General features: G+C 49.1%; 1 protein-coding gene across 1 annotated transcript in view; it reads right to left on the bottom strand.

Moving 5' to 3' along the window:
* LOC144766682 (opsin-5-like) overlaps positions 1-12,569 on the bottom strand; it is a 602,462-nt gene that overhangs the window by 456,633 nt on the left and 133,260 nt on the right. The window lies entirely within an intron of this gene.

The raw sequence follows: 12,569 nt of genomic DNA, 5'->3' as shown, positions 1-12,569 counted from the left end.
CGTGAGGAGACCCCCCCTTGCTGGGGTGTGTAACGTTGCGGCGGCCCCCGATGTGAGGAGAGGGCCGCCGGAGTAGAGAAAGGGCCGCGCTGGGCCCGAGAAGCTAGCCTCGACCTGCCCATCTGACGGGGGCGTCCGGCCGCGTCATTGGCCCGCCCCCGCCAACGCCGCGCAAGGATTGGTCGCCTGCCCGGGCGGCCGGGAAGACAGGAAGAAGCGGAGTCTAAGCCCCGGGTCCCCGTGAGGTAGGAGGGGGACCCGGGTGAAGCTTCGTTGCGGGGCCCCCATGCCAAGGAGGGGGCCCCGAGAGGAGCAACCGGAGCGGGAGGCCACCCCGCCGGTCTGTGTCCCCACGCGAGGGGCCGGTGAGGCAGGCGGGGCCGGGGCACACTGTCGGTGCCCGCCCCACCTCCCGGCCTGAGGCGCCCGGAATAGAGCAGCTGCGAGGCTCCCGTGCAGTCGAGGGAGCCCCGATTGAGCCGCCCGACCCCCGGGGAAGAGAAGGAGCCGGGTGACTCCCCCAGAGGGGAGTAAAGTTCCCCTCTGCGTGTACTACGCCAGGGGGCCTCGAGGCACATTGCCGGTGCCTGCCCCTACGCCTTGCAGTCCAGGTCCCCACAGGATAAGAGGGGCCTGGGAGAATCGGAAGTCGCAGGAAGGTGCTGCAGGACCCGCAGGGCTCCCGGTTGGTCAGGGAAGCCCTGCAATTGAGAGTACGTTGCAGCAGGGGCGTCGAGGCACATTGCCGGTGCCTGCCCCCACCGCAAAGGAGGCCCTGGACAGCCCGGTGAGTGTGGGCAATAATGTACAGTGTGGGGGGTGGAGAGGGCAACGGGACACAGGGTCGGTGTCCGCCCCTTCCCTGCCTCTGTTGACTATGTGGGGCCCAAGTGCCCAGAAACCAAGGAAAGCCTACTGGTGACTGCTTCAGAGCCCCGGGATACCTGAACTGCCTACGGAAGCCCTAATTTTCCCTGAAGTGTCCCACCTATATATGTATATATGTAGGCCCCGAAGAGGGTTTGCCCTAGGTTGAGGATCTTAGGCCCAGAGACTGGCCCCCATTAGGTTCAAGGTAATACGGGCCTAGGGGTTAGGTGACTGCTAACTGCCTGTTCTCCCTAGTTAGGGTTGGGCCTTATGCTAAAGTAGAGTGCCTAGCGTACTGCGTCCCCGATCTGGGATTGGGACGTCAGGGGCCTAATAAGGGTGGGCTGTTGTGTACACCCTGATGTTCATACCCCGAGGTTGTTGGTAGAGGGAGCCTAGCTATTCCCTTACAGATGTTCCTGATCTATAAGGAGGGCTCCTACCTGATATCTATGCTGGGCGATGTATGTTCCGCCTAGGTTGGTCAATGGGTTGGCCTGATGTTATTCCAGGCCCTTGTTATGTACCAGATTGATGGGCCGGATAGGCTGATTTATTGCAGGTGTTCCTGCCCATGTTATGCCGTGATGCCCTAATGTTTTCTTTCCCTAACAGGGGTGGGTTGGTGCTATGTGCATGATGTATTTCTATGCTAATGTAGAATGTTGCAATTACAGCCTTCCCTTTAGGATGAGAGTCTGAGTTGGCCCCGCCAGATTGGCTCCAGGGCTAATGTTAATTTAACCAACCATTCTTATTACAGCATGGACTTGTTACTCAACCCTTTTTATCCCATGTAAATAATCCCCCTCTGAAGTACTTGGCTCTGGTGCCAGTTGGCGCCGTGTTATGATGACACTGTTGATGCATTTTTGCCTTGCAGGTTGGAGCCATAACTAAATTTAATCTTTTTCCAACCAAAGGTGGTGTCGTGACTCTTTTGTAGTGTGCTTGGTGGGTCGTCTGTGTGTGCTGCGTAAATGCTTCACATGTCCTCGAAGTTTGGCCTGCCCGCTTGATGCCATGCTACCCCCTTTGAGACTTGGGCAACCCCCATTTCCAACATTTGGAGGCAGCGGTGGGATAGGACTTGTGTTTGCGCAGTACCACAGCGGCCACGGGTTACACTGCAAATAGAGCTTTGGATGTAATCTGAGCCTTGTTGTGGGGATTATTGTTTTTTGATTGCTTCCTCCTGAAGAGTATTCTGAATTGTCCCCTTGTTCCACCGGGAGGGTGTGTCCCGGGTGTATCTCGCCACGATGGGGTTGATTTACCAGGAAGTGGAACTGATGGAGTACACCGAACAGGAGGTGATAGACTTCCTCCTGGAGAGAGGGATACCCCCAGTAGGGAACATTAGGAGGAATTTGTTTCTCTATGAGGCCCTCAAGAAGGGAGAGCCCTTAGAGATTGATGGGGACTTGTCTGACTACCCCCCCGAAGTTTTGAAGGGTCAGTGGGTTAGAGACCAAAGAGAGGGCTCCCCATCCAGAAATTATATCAAATCAAAAAATCCAGAAAGAAACGAGAATTATCGAGTCCGTGGATATTTGGGCTCAAGACCCTGCCGCGTCGGGAATTGAACCCTGGTCCCGGGTCTGACCTCTGCTTCAGGGTCTGCCTCCTCTAACCAGTGAGCCACACTTCTCCACTATACCCATCTCTAAAATCAATAATGCACTGCCTCTTGATTAAAGGTAATGAAGTACTCTTTGTGTACAAGGGATGAAAATGACAGAATAATAAAAGTGTAACATAGATTGGCCTGATCCCCCATTGCACGGGCAAGGGCAAGTATCTAAGTTTGCTTTAAAACCTAGTGGGAAGCTTAGCGAAACAACAAACTGCGCTCCAATCACCATTGTGATGTCATGTTTTCCTATATTCTGTATTCTGCACTTGATACTCTTTTTTGTATGCTAACTTGAGTGTATCTTCCAAGCGTATTCTCAAGTTCTAAGTTCCTACCTTGGAGGACGGTTGTCCGTTAGCCAGTTATTTTGGAAAAGCAGGACTGGGAGGACGCTGGTCAATGGGCCCCTTATTTTTTTTTTGTTATTTATTTTACAGAGTTTTATATTGCGCTAACTTGACCCGAATCGGGTATCAGAGCGCTTTACATAGCACCAGCTGCATTGCATGAGGACACATTCATTTTTGTTAGGCACAGGGAGATTAATGCCCACATGCATCATTGAGAATTGCATTCGCAAACGGTGCGAATCGCAATTTTCGGCCGTTTGCGAATGCAATTCTCAAATTTTGGATGCATCATGCTTTTCGCAATTTTAGGAATCGCAACCATGTTGCAATTTCTAAAATTGCTTTTGCATTTAAGAAATCGCAATTTGAGATTTCTTAAATGCAATGCATGATAATTTTGAAATTGCGAATTCGCAAATTGGAAGGGGTAAATTAGCATGAAGTTGAAATTCATGCTAATTTACCGAAAACTTTCAAACATGCACAAGTTACATATTTGAAAGTTTTAATTTACACACACACAAGTCCTTGTGGCATGTGTTTGTGTAAATTGCATTTAAAGTTAAATTTCAGGGGTGCAGGGAGGGGTTCTTTGGACCCCCCCCTGCACCCTTGAAATTGCATTCACATTTTGCGAATTCGCAAATTGAAAATCGCAAAATGTGAATGCCTTCCCATTCATTAGGAATCAGTGGGAAGCTTTTCCTTAATTGCGATTCGCAATTTGTGAATCGCAATTAAGGAAAAATAAGGAATCGCAAAAATATTTGGGAATTTTTCATGCATTGCTGTTTGCGATTTCTAAATTGCGATTCCTTAATTTTCGCAATTTAGGAATCGCAAACGGAAACGTTGATGCATCTACCCATAAGTGATTTGCCCAGAATCACAGGATGTTCAGTGTCATTGCAGAGACTCAAACCCAGTTCCCCAGATTCGAGGTCGACCGGCCTAGCCGTTAGGCCAACTCCTCTCCCTTACCGTGGAAACTTTCTCTTAGATAAATGGATTGTTTTTTCTAACCTTTGGTGTGCTTATTGGAAGGAACCCACCACAACGCATGGCCCACGGCTGTACCCCATGAACATACGGAGCATCTGAAACCACTAACCACAGCCAAAGTGGGCTATGACCGCAGCTACCAGTGGACAGACCTATCAAAAGTTCCTATAGAGATTACTGGATGCTTTTTTTAGACAAACATGTTTACTTTAAGATGAAACTTGAGCTCACATTCATTATAGTTTAAAGTGAGCTGTGAAACAGATCTGCCCAGGGCCTGCTCTCAGAAGGGCCTCTGTATCAGATGCATCCATATATCACATAACTGGTTACAGCAATGGATTCCATGAAAATTATGCATTCAATTCTTTATTGGCATTGCTGGGATTAGCATAACCAGTGGCTGCAGGGTGGATACTGTCCCTCAAGGCACACTTCACCACAAATTGTATTTTTTAGAGCAAGCTTATCCAGCTACCTTTGAGGAGCTCTCCTGTGTGCATTCCAGCCTAGTAAATTAGAAGCTTTTGCTTGACTGAATTAATATATCACTACCAAAATGTGAAAGTGTTTATTCGAGACGAAAATGTGTTTTTTTCAGAACTCATGAAATGATGTTTTGAGAAAAATGGTTGAATGTTCAAAATACTTTTAAAGCTGAGTGATAAATCATGCGTGGTTCAGGAGACCTATTACTAATATTAATAACTTGATTCAATGAGCATTGCAGGTACGGTTGTTATGTATCACCTTTGTAAAATCATTGCAAATTGACAAAGATTTTGTTAATGCAGGCAGCCCTGCCTGATGCACTGAGGGGATCACTGTCAATACTCTTACATAGCGTGGCCACTAATGTAATCTTATCTGATGTGGTTGCTATTAAATGGGCAATTATATTAGTAGCTCGGATTAATTTTCATTGAACACACATAGCTCTGGTTACAGAGAAGGTTGGAGACTCCTGTCTAGGGTCCTGAGAGTGCATCCAACTGCATCAGGGGACATTCCTCCTAAACATGTATTTTGTGACAGTTGATAAATAAGAAATAAATGCACATATATACATATTTGTGCCTATACATTTATTATATATAATATTTAACTAGTGTTTACATGCCATTCAACATTAATAGATGCTTATTTTGACAATAATAGATCGTAATTTGTATTTCCTATAGAATTTAGTGCCTTTCCAACATTGTCTCTTTGGACCTAACTGTTTCTTGATGCATAGGCAACGTGTAAAGCCCGCCCGCCACCCTTGCGGAAAACGGGACCACCCGACTTTAGGGCGGGGGTCCCGATGTTTGCATTAGGATGCGCCCACCACAGTGGTGAGTGCATCCCCCATTTTTAACATTGTGGGGGCGGTGCTCACTGCACCGCCCGCCACAATGTATGCGTGAATTTGCATAAACAAAGTGGCAGTCACCGCGCAGTGCCTGCCGCTTTGTTTATGCAAATGCTTAGGGGTACCACAGGTACCCCTCATGTGCACCCCCACCCCTCCTTCACTCTGGGGTCCCGCAGGGGCCCCCAGATTAAAGACTGCATCCGATTTGGCCCATCATAATATGACTGGAGGTGTCTATTAGACACCGCCACCATATTAATCCTTTTCCGCCCCGGCCGCAAGGCCACCGGGGCGGAAAAGCGGCGGACGGTCTTTCCGTCCGCCGCGGTCCCCCCGCCATACTAATATGGCGGGGGGCATTTGGGAGTGGATGTCGGGCGGATTGCTACCGCCAGCCTTGCGGGGGCAATCTGCCCGACATCCTAATGGGCCCCTAGGATCTTCAGTGCAAGCTATCCACAAGCTCAAAGTGTAAATTACGCTGATGTAAGGCCTGTATTTTCGGGAATTTTGTGCTATTTGTTTTGCCGAATTTCAAAATTATGCAAATGGCGCCACATCGTGTAATTACACCTCTGTTGATGGCAAAATATAGGGCCTGATTGACAGAACTAACTTAAGACAAAATCCTAAACTTTCTACCGTACACTCATTTTGGTATTCACAGAAGGCACTTACTCATTGATGAGTAAGTGCCTTCTATGAATACTATAAATGAGTAACTTACTCATTTTGGTATTCACGAAGGCACTTACTCTTCAATGAGTAAGTACCTTCTGTGAATACCAAAATGAGTAAGTGCCTTCTGTGAATACCAAAATGGTAGTAAGTTTAGGATTTTGTCTTCAGTTAGTTCTGTAAATCGGGCCCAGTGTCTGGGAGTGCATGCACAACCAGAACATGAGCTGCTATTCTTAACATCAGTTGTATTTTTCTTGCTATTGACACAATGATGTATTTCCTGCTAAACAATAGCACTAAATGATGGATCTTTGGAGGATATTAAGTAGTGCCCCCCCACCCAGCTCCAATGGATGAGCCGCCCGGAAAATACGAGTCTGGAGACTCTATTTGCATTTCAAGTAGGGCCTAGCTTGATTCTACTTAGATCATCACACAAGACATCATTAAACTTGCTTTTATTTACAGTGTGATAATAAAACATAACTTGATACATAGTAGTGCATTGAGTATTCAGACATGTTACCATTTATATCCCCATTCAGGGGTAGGCGCAGAAAGCCAACAAATATATGCACAGCAAAGGATTACAAAACTCAATATGACCTCAATATATACATAAATCTCAGTTACTATAGCAGCAGCCAGGGACTCTCCTACGGTAGCATCCCTGATCGGTCACTGGTCACATCCCACAAAGTCATAAAACCATTGGCAACCTATGGTAGGGCTGGAAGGTCTGGAAAACCAGCACGACAACCCTCCCTCTAACCGGGCCCGTACCCACTTGAAACATTAAACCATGGGCAACCCATGGGTAGGGCTTGAAGGCCTGAGACACCAGTAAGTTAGCCCTCCCTCTAACCAGCTCTGTATCCACCTGAACAGGGCACCAGTCGGGGGTACACGCGGGTGGACGGTGTCCACCCACTATTTTCACAAGGTGAACGCCGTCCACCCTGCCAAAAAGTTGGGCCCCACTAAATAATGTGCTGAACTCGTCCCGGTGTAATTTCCAAACACCGGGACACTTTCAGCAGCGTCTGCACATTGTCTGCTTTCCTCTGCAACAAGGTGCAAGCGGGGAATAGGCGGGAGGGGGCTTTCTTATTTTAGACACCCTCCGGGCCCATAACAAAGGCTGCATTTCAGGGATCATCAGGTCTCCTTTTGTTCAAGTCTCTTGGATGGGAGCAGTCAGGAGCCTCACACCTAGAAGCAAATGCAGTGGAAGGTAAACAAAGCCTAACACCTTCTTAGCAATGCACACATACTTAAGAGAGGCAGCTTTTCACTTTGTTCAGTCTCTGTTTACTAGATATGCATGCACTGTAAGAATGTCAGATGTGTTGGTCTCTCCCAGTATTTACACAAAATGAAATAATTTAAGTACCACTATTTTTTCTTGTATAGCACTACTCATCCCAAAGCAGAGTGTCAGAGCACTTTACATCACATGTACATATTAAAGTTGTGGCTTCTGATGCCACTTCCTATGATGCCACTTCCTATGATGCCACTTTCTATGATGCCAATTCCTGTGATGTCACATGTAATGTCATGCGCCGGGATGTCATGTGCCGTGATGTCATGCATCGTGATGTCACACGCCGTGTTGTCATTTGCATACTGTCTAACCAGATTAGTCCCCACACTTTTTAAGACTTGTGCCCTGCACCTGAAACATAAAACCGTAGGCAATCCTGAGGCGGGGGTAGAAGGCCTGGGCCACCAGCAGGTCAGCCGTCCTTCTAACCAGCCCTGTACCCACCTGAAACTCTCATGAAGAGAATTGTGATACTTTGCTCAGGGTTATAGAGTTATCATTTTTTAAATTATTTTGGCTTACACCCAACTGAAACAATGACAAATAGGGGATCAGGTTCAGCAGGTTTTCAGCAACCTGGCAGAACCCGTTCCAGTGGGATCATAAGACAAGGAGGATGAACCTCAAAGGGGACCCAGGTGTATAAACACACTGCCAGTTACCTGCTGATGAACACATCCAGGGAAAATACCATGGAACCCCACCTAGGGTTTAGGGGGTTGTAGAGGAAGTGGCAAAGACACTAAGATAGGCAACTTCCATTACGATGAGTGACTCATTGCGCACCGTTACTATTTGCTGGATGCTTTAATCAATACAATAGCGCCACAGTAAGTGCAGTATTAAGGCAGTGGGTGCTCTTGGCGCTTCATGGAGCACTGTTTTGACGATTGGCGCCACATTGGGTGCTGTTAAATATAGTGGGAGATGTGTACAAGAACTGCCGCTAACCAACGCTAACACTAGTTAGCTGCAGTTTTCTTAATGCGGCCTATCACCAAAAACTATCACCATGTTAGCGATGTACTTACAATTCGTCGCTACATGGCGATAGCTCCAGGTAGCTGCAGTGAAAACTGCCGTTAACACTAGTGTGAAGGCGATACAAATTCTGGCATTAGCGGGCGAAAACTTACAAAAGGCCAATTTGTGGGCAAAAAACTGACATTAGTCAGCCCAACGTGATAGCCTATAACTCCACCCCCAAAGAAAAATAGGAAACAAAACCAATGGAATGCAGATAGGAGAAGCCAGAGCCAAGTGCAGCACAGATCAACAACCCTACCAAGTCCCCAAACAGCCAGGATGACCAGCCAGAGTCCATGGGAAAGAGGAAATCCAGGGCTACAATCATGAAAAGAGGCGCATCGCTGGGAAAAACCAGTGATGCATCACTTATCATTGCGCACTACTTGCAACACCATGGCATTCAAAACCTTGAAAGCGCGGACAGTCCCTGGGCCCAAAGGCCTCACAGGGCCTGCGTCTGGGCCCCGGAGTGGGATGCGGGGGTGCTGTGGAGTTGCTGGCACTTGGTGGTAGAGAATGAGGTGTTGGAGATCAACCTTAACAGGTGGTGAAGAGTGCCAGGTCGCATGGAGACACTTTGCTGACCAGTGTGAGAAGACTGCCTGATGCCCCTTGGAGCTGTGAATGGTAGAGGCGCTCCTGCGCACCAGTGTAGGGAGGTCTGCATTGCATACCAATCGTCACCACTACACCGGGGTGCATGGGGGAGATTACCAATGGTGGGCCACGCCTCTCTGCATCACAGGCCGGAGGATGTTGCGCTGGCCGGACGTTTTGGAGGGTGAGGCCCCTGAGCTGTGCTGAACTTGTGTGGTGGGAGCGCTGCAACTTCACCCCTAATGGGGTCCTGTTGCATCACCTGCATCAAGAGGTTCCCCAGCGGACTTGGTGTCGACTGCTGTACCCTGGCTTGTGAAATCCCACCTGGCTGAGGCTCCTGCTGGCTGAGTCACAGTTCTAGAGATAGTGCAGTAGATTGCGCCACAGTGTCAATGCCGAGGTAAGGAGAAGGTGGGACTTGTAGTGGAAGAGGCCTGGGGGTCGGCCCCCAGTGGTAGCACATCTGTTGTGGCGAAAGAGGTTCAACCCACTGCTTTTAAGCAGTGCAAGAAGAGGGAACATAACGTGATGATAACTTACTGATGTACTCATGCTAAGTTTCCTTTGTAGGAGGGTGGGTGGGGCTGCACTACCCACAGAGCAGGGCAGGGGCAGAGTGGTATACCCACTCAAGTGTGCAATGACTGGTCAGCCTTCTCAGGCTGCCCAAAGCAGTGATGCGCACATCCCTGTTCACAATGAAGGCTGCATTACAGCCTGCACGGAGAATATGCCCACCCCTCCAGCCCCTGGCTGAACGCCATGGCACAGAGCTTAAGAACAATCTCAATGCCGCATTGCAGCATTTTGATTGGCTTAGGGGAGGGAGCTTGGCTGCCTGCTTCACAGAAGACGCAGAACCCGGCCTCAAGGTAAGAATGTAAAATATATATATTAACAATCCTCACTTCCCCGCGTCCCCGCCTGTCCAGGATCCTTCCCCGCGATTACCGCCTCCCAGCTGTCCAGTGCCCCATGCAGCACTACATAATGGCAGCCACGGTGCAGCCATGCACAGTGGGCGTACAACTGGTGTGCCAAAGGCAAGCCCGTCTCCATCCGTTTCCCCCCAGACCGCGGCAAGCTCCAAGGGCCCTTCCTCTCGGACACTCCACCGCTACGAAGCCAGCACCTTCCTCGCCATCAACCCTTGAAGCCACACCGCCTGCCATCTAGCAACACTGCAGAATTCTTTTAGCACCCAGCGCCTGTCAAAACTGCACCTTCTGTGACATCAGTACACCAGTGCCTTCTGTTGCCCAGCCGAACAACAGCACAGCCGACAGGCTCAACTGTATCCTCCTCTACGTGCGGTCCCTCCACAAACACGCAACATAAATCTGGGACTTCATCAACACCACCTCTTCAGACATCGCCTTCTTCATGGAAACCTGGACCAACCTCTGTTCCAGACCAGACATCCCCACCACCATCCACGCTGGTTACAAAATCACTCGCATGGACCACCCCGAGCGGCCAGGAGAAGGAATTGCCATTGTCTGGAAAAGGCACACTCTGACTGACCACGCTCTCTAATGACTCGACGGTGACCATGGAACACCTCCACTTCCTGATCCGGACCAACCCGAACACCACCCTCTGCTGCTCCCTCATCTGCAGGCCCCCGGGCCATGAACCCCCATTCACTGATACCATTGTAGACCTCATAGCACCCCAGGCTCTCCCATTCACCGACTACATCCTACTTGGAGTCCTCAAGTTCCACCTGGACAACCCCAGGGACCAGAACACCCCCCCCCACCTCCTGGGGAACCTCACCAACATCAGACTCAAGAAGCTAGTCACCACACCAACCCACTCCAACAGCGGGAAGTTCAAGCCACACCAGAGGACTCTCCTGTACCTACCACCATTGTTTACAACACGCCTTTACCACGCCCACCATACACCATCACCATCATTGCCCGCCCTGTCGTGGGTCGTTCAAGACCACCGAAGAACTTCCCGTCAACTCCGTCAGCACCACCACTCCGCCAACACTAACAGACACCAACACCGCAGCACGCAACCTCCATCTATGGATCTCCAACTGCGCCAACACCATGGCGCCCCTTCAAGAAAAGACCAGGTAAACAACACTCCAAGTAGGCTTATTGGTTTACTCTCACCCTCAGCTAATCCAGCCCCACCTGAAGATGTCTCGAGAACAGATGGAGCCACAACAGCAATCAACTCCACAACACAGTCATCCTTGCACCATGGCACAAGGGTGCCTGCGTTGGCGCATAGCAGCCATTGTGCGCCAACTTAGGGGAAAAAGACAGGGGGAGCTTATTCATGAGCCCCTTTGGTGCGTCATTTTCTTGACGTACTTGCAGCGTGATTCTTGCAGCACATTGCGCTGTATTTGCAAAGTGACGCATCTAGGCATATGCATGACCTTGTGAAGCCCTGTACCACATTATACCTGCATCAGGTATGATGTATGCAAAGTGGGTGTTCCCACACAACAAATCCTCATAGGAATGGCACAGTGAAATCCATCAGATTACACTACAACAATCGTAAAAACGCCACTGTGTCAGTACCTTACGCCTGCCTCATGGCAGCCGTAAGGGTGATACAGTGCCAGAGGGATAGGCTGGTCCCATTCATTGCTGGAGTTGTGCCATGCTTGTGACACAACTGCAACAGTGCGTGACTTTTGCGCTGACAGATACGTCAGGATTCCAGAAATTAATTGCGACATGGAGCGCTGTACAGTAAATAAAGTGCGTCCATGGTGCTGCAAGAAGGGCGCAGTGAAAAGTGCTGCAACAGTCTTTTTTTGCAGCGATGCAACACTTTTTATGAATGAGGCCCAGGAATGCGCCCTATCTTGATGGTACGCATTGCTGCCCAGTAGTTTTGTTGCAGGGCAGTGCAGCAACATTCTTTGCAGCACTGTCCAGCACCAAAACCTTCTGAAATGAGGCCCAAGTGTTTACACCATTTTTAAGACCAGCTATTTTCTGGTCTTAAAAAATTGCATCTAACTGGAGTTAAAGGCAGTTTTTTGGGATTTGCACCATACCAGGATTTCCATGTAAATATCGCAAAGTGGGGTTAGCGGCTGTTTTTGCACCGGAATGCCTACTTTGCATTTAATTTTTGTCCCGCTAACAGAACTGGTGATCCGAAAAATGCACATTTATGCTGGAAAACTGCAGCTAACTGCAGTTGGTAGCAAATTGTAAATACGTAGATTTAAAAAAATCTGCCGTAACGTCAAAAAATTGACACTACAGTGACATTAACTCCTTGTACACATACCCCCGTGTGTGCTGTTGGTGTCGCTGTGACCTGTTTTGTTGAAGATGTCAGCTATGGTGGAGAGGGAATTTTCGGCCTCACGCAGGACCCGACCTCCCGCTCCTAGACTGATGCATCAGAAAGGACGTATCACCTGCCAGTGAACTCGGTGCCCAGATTTTAATTGCTCTTGAATTGTGACTTCCTCTCCCTTAGTAAGCCTTTAACGCCTTAACCGCGGCAGTTTTTCCGCCACGGTGTGGGCGTTCTAAAGGGTGGGCGGGGCTGCGTCGGCCGTTGGTCGTGCGCAGCACTGGGGAGAGAGTGCTCGCGACGGCCAACGGCCGACGGCAGCAGGGAAAGAGTTAAGCAACCCTCTGTGGAGCAGTTCTTTGCTGCAGTGCGCTTTTAAATAATCATGCATATTTTATATAAAATAGTGCATGGTTCTAAATTTGAATACTA

This window comes from Lissotriton helveticus, chromosome 7 (genome assembly GCF_964261635.1).
Source record: "Lissotriton helveticus chromosome 7, aLisHel1.1, whole genome shotgun sequence".
Lineage (NCBI taxonomy): Eukaryota > Metazoa > Chordata > Amphibia > Caudata > Salamandridae > Lissotriton > Lissotriton helveticus.
Note: the sequence above shows the minus strand (reverse complement) of the source record. Positions and strands in the feature narration are given on the sequence as shown.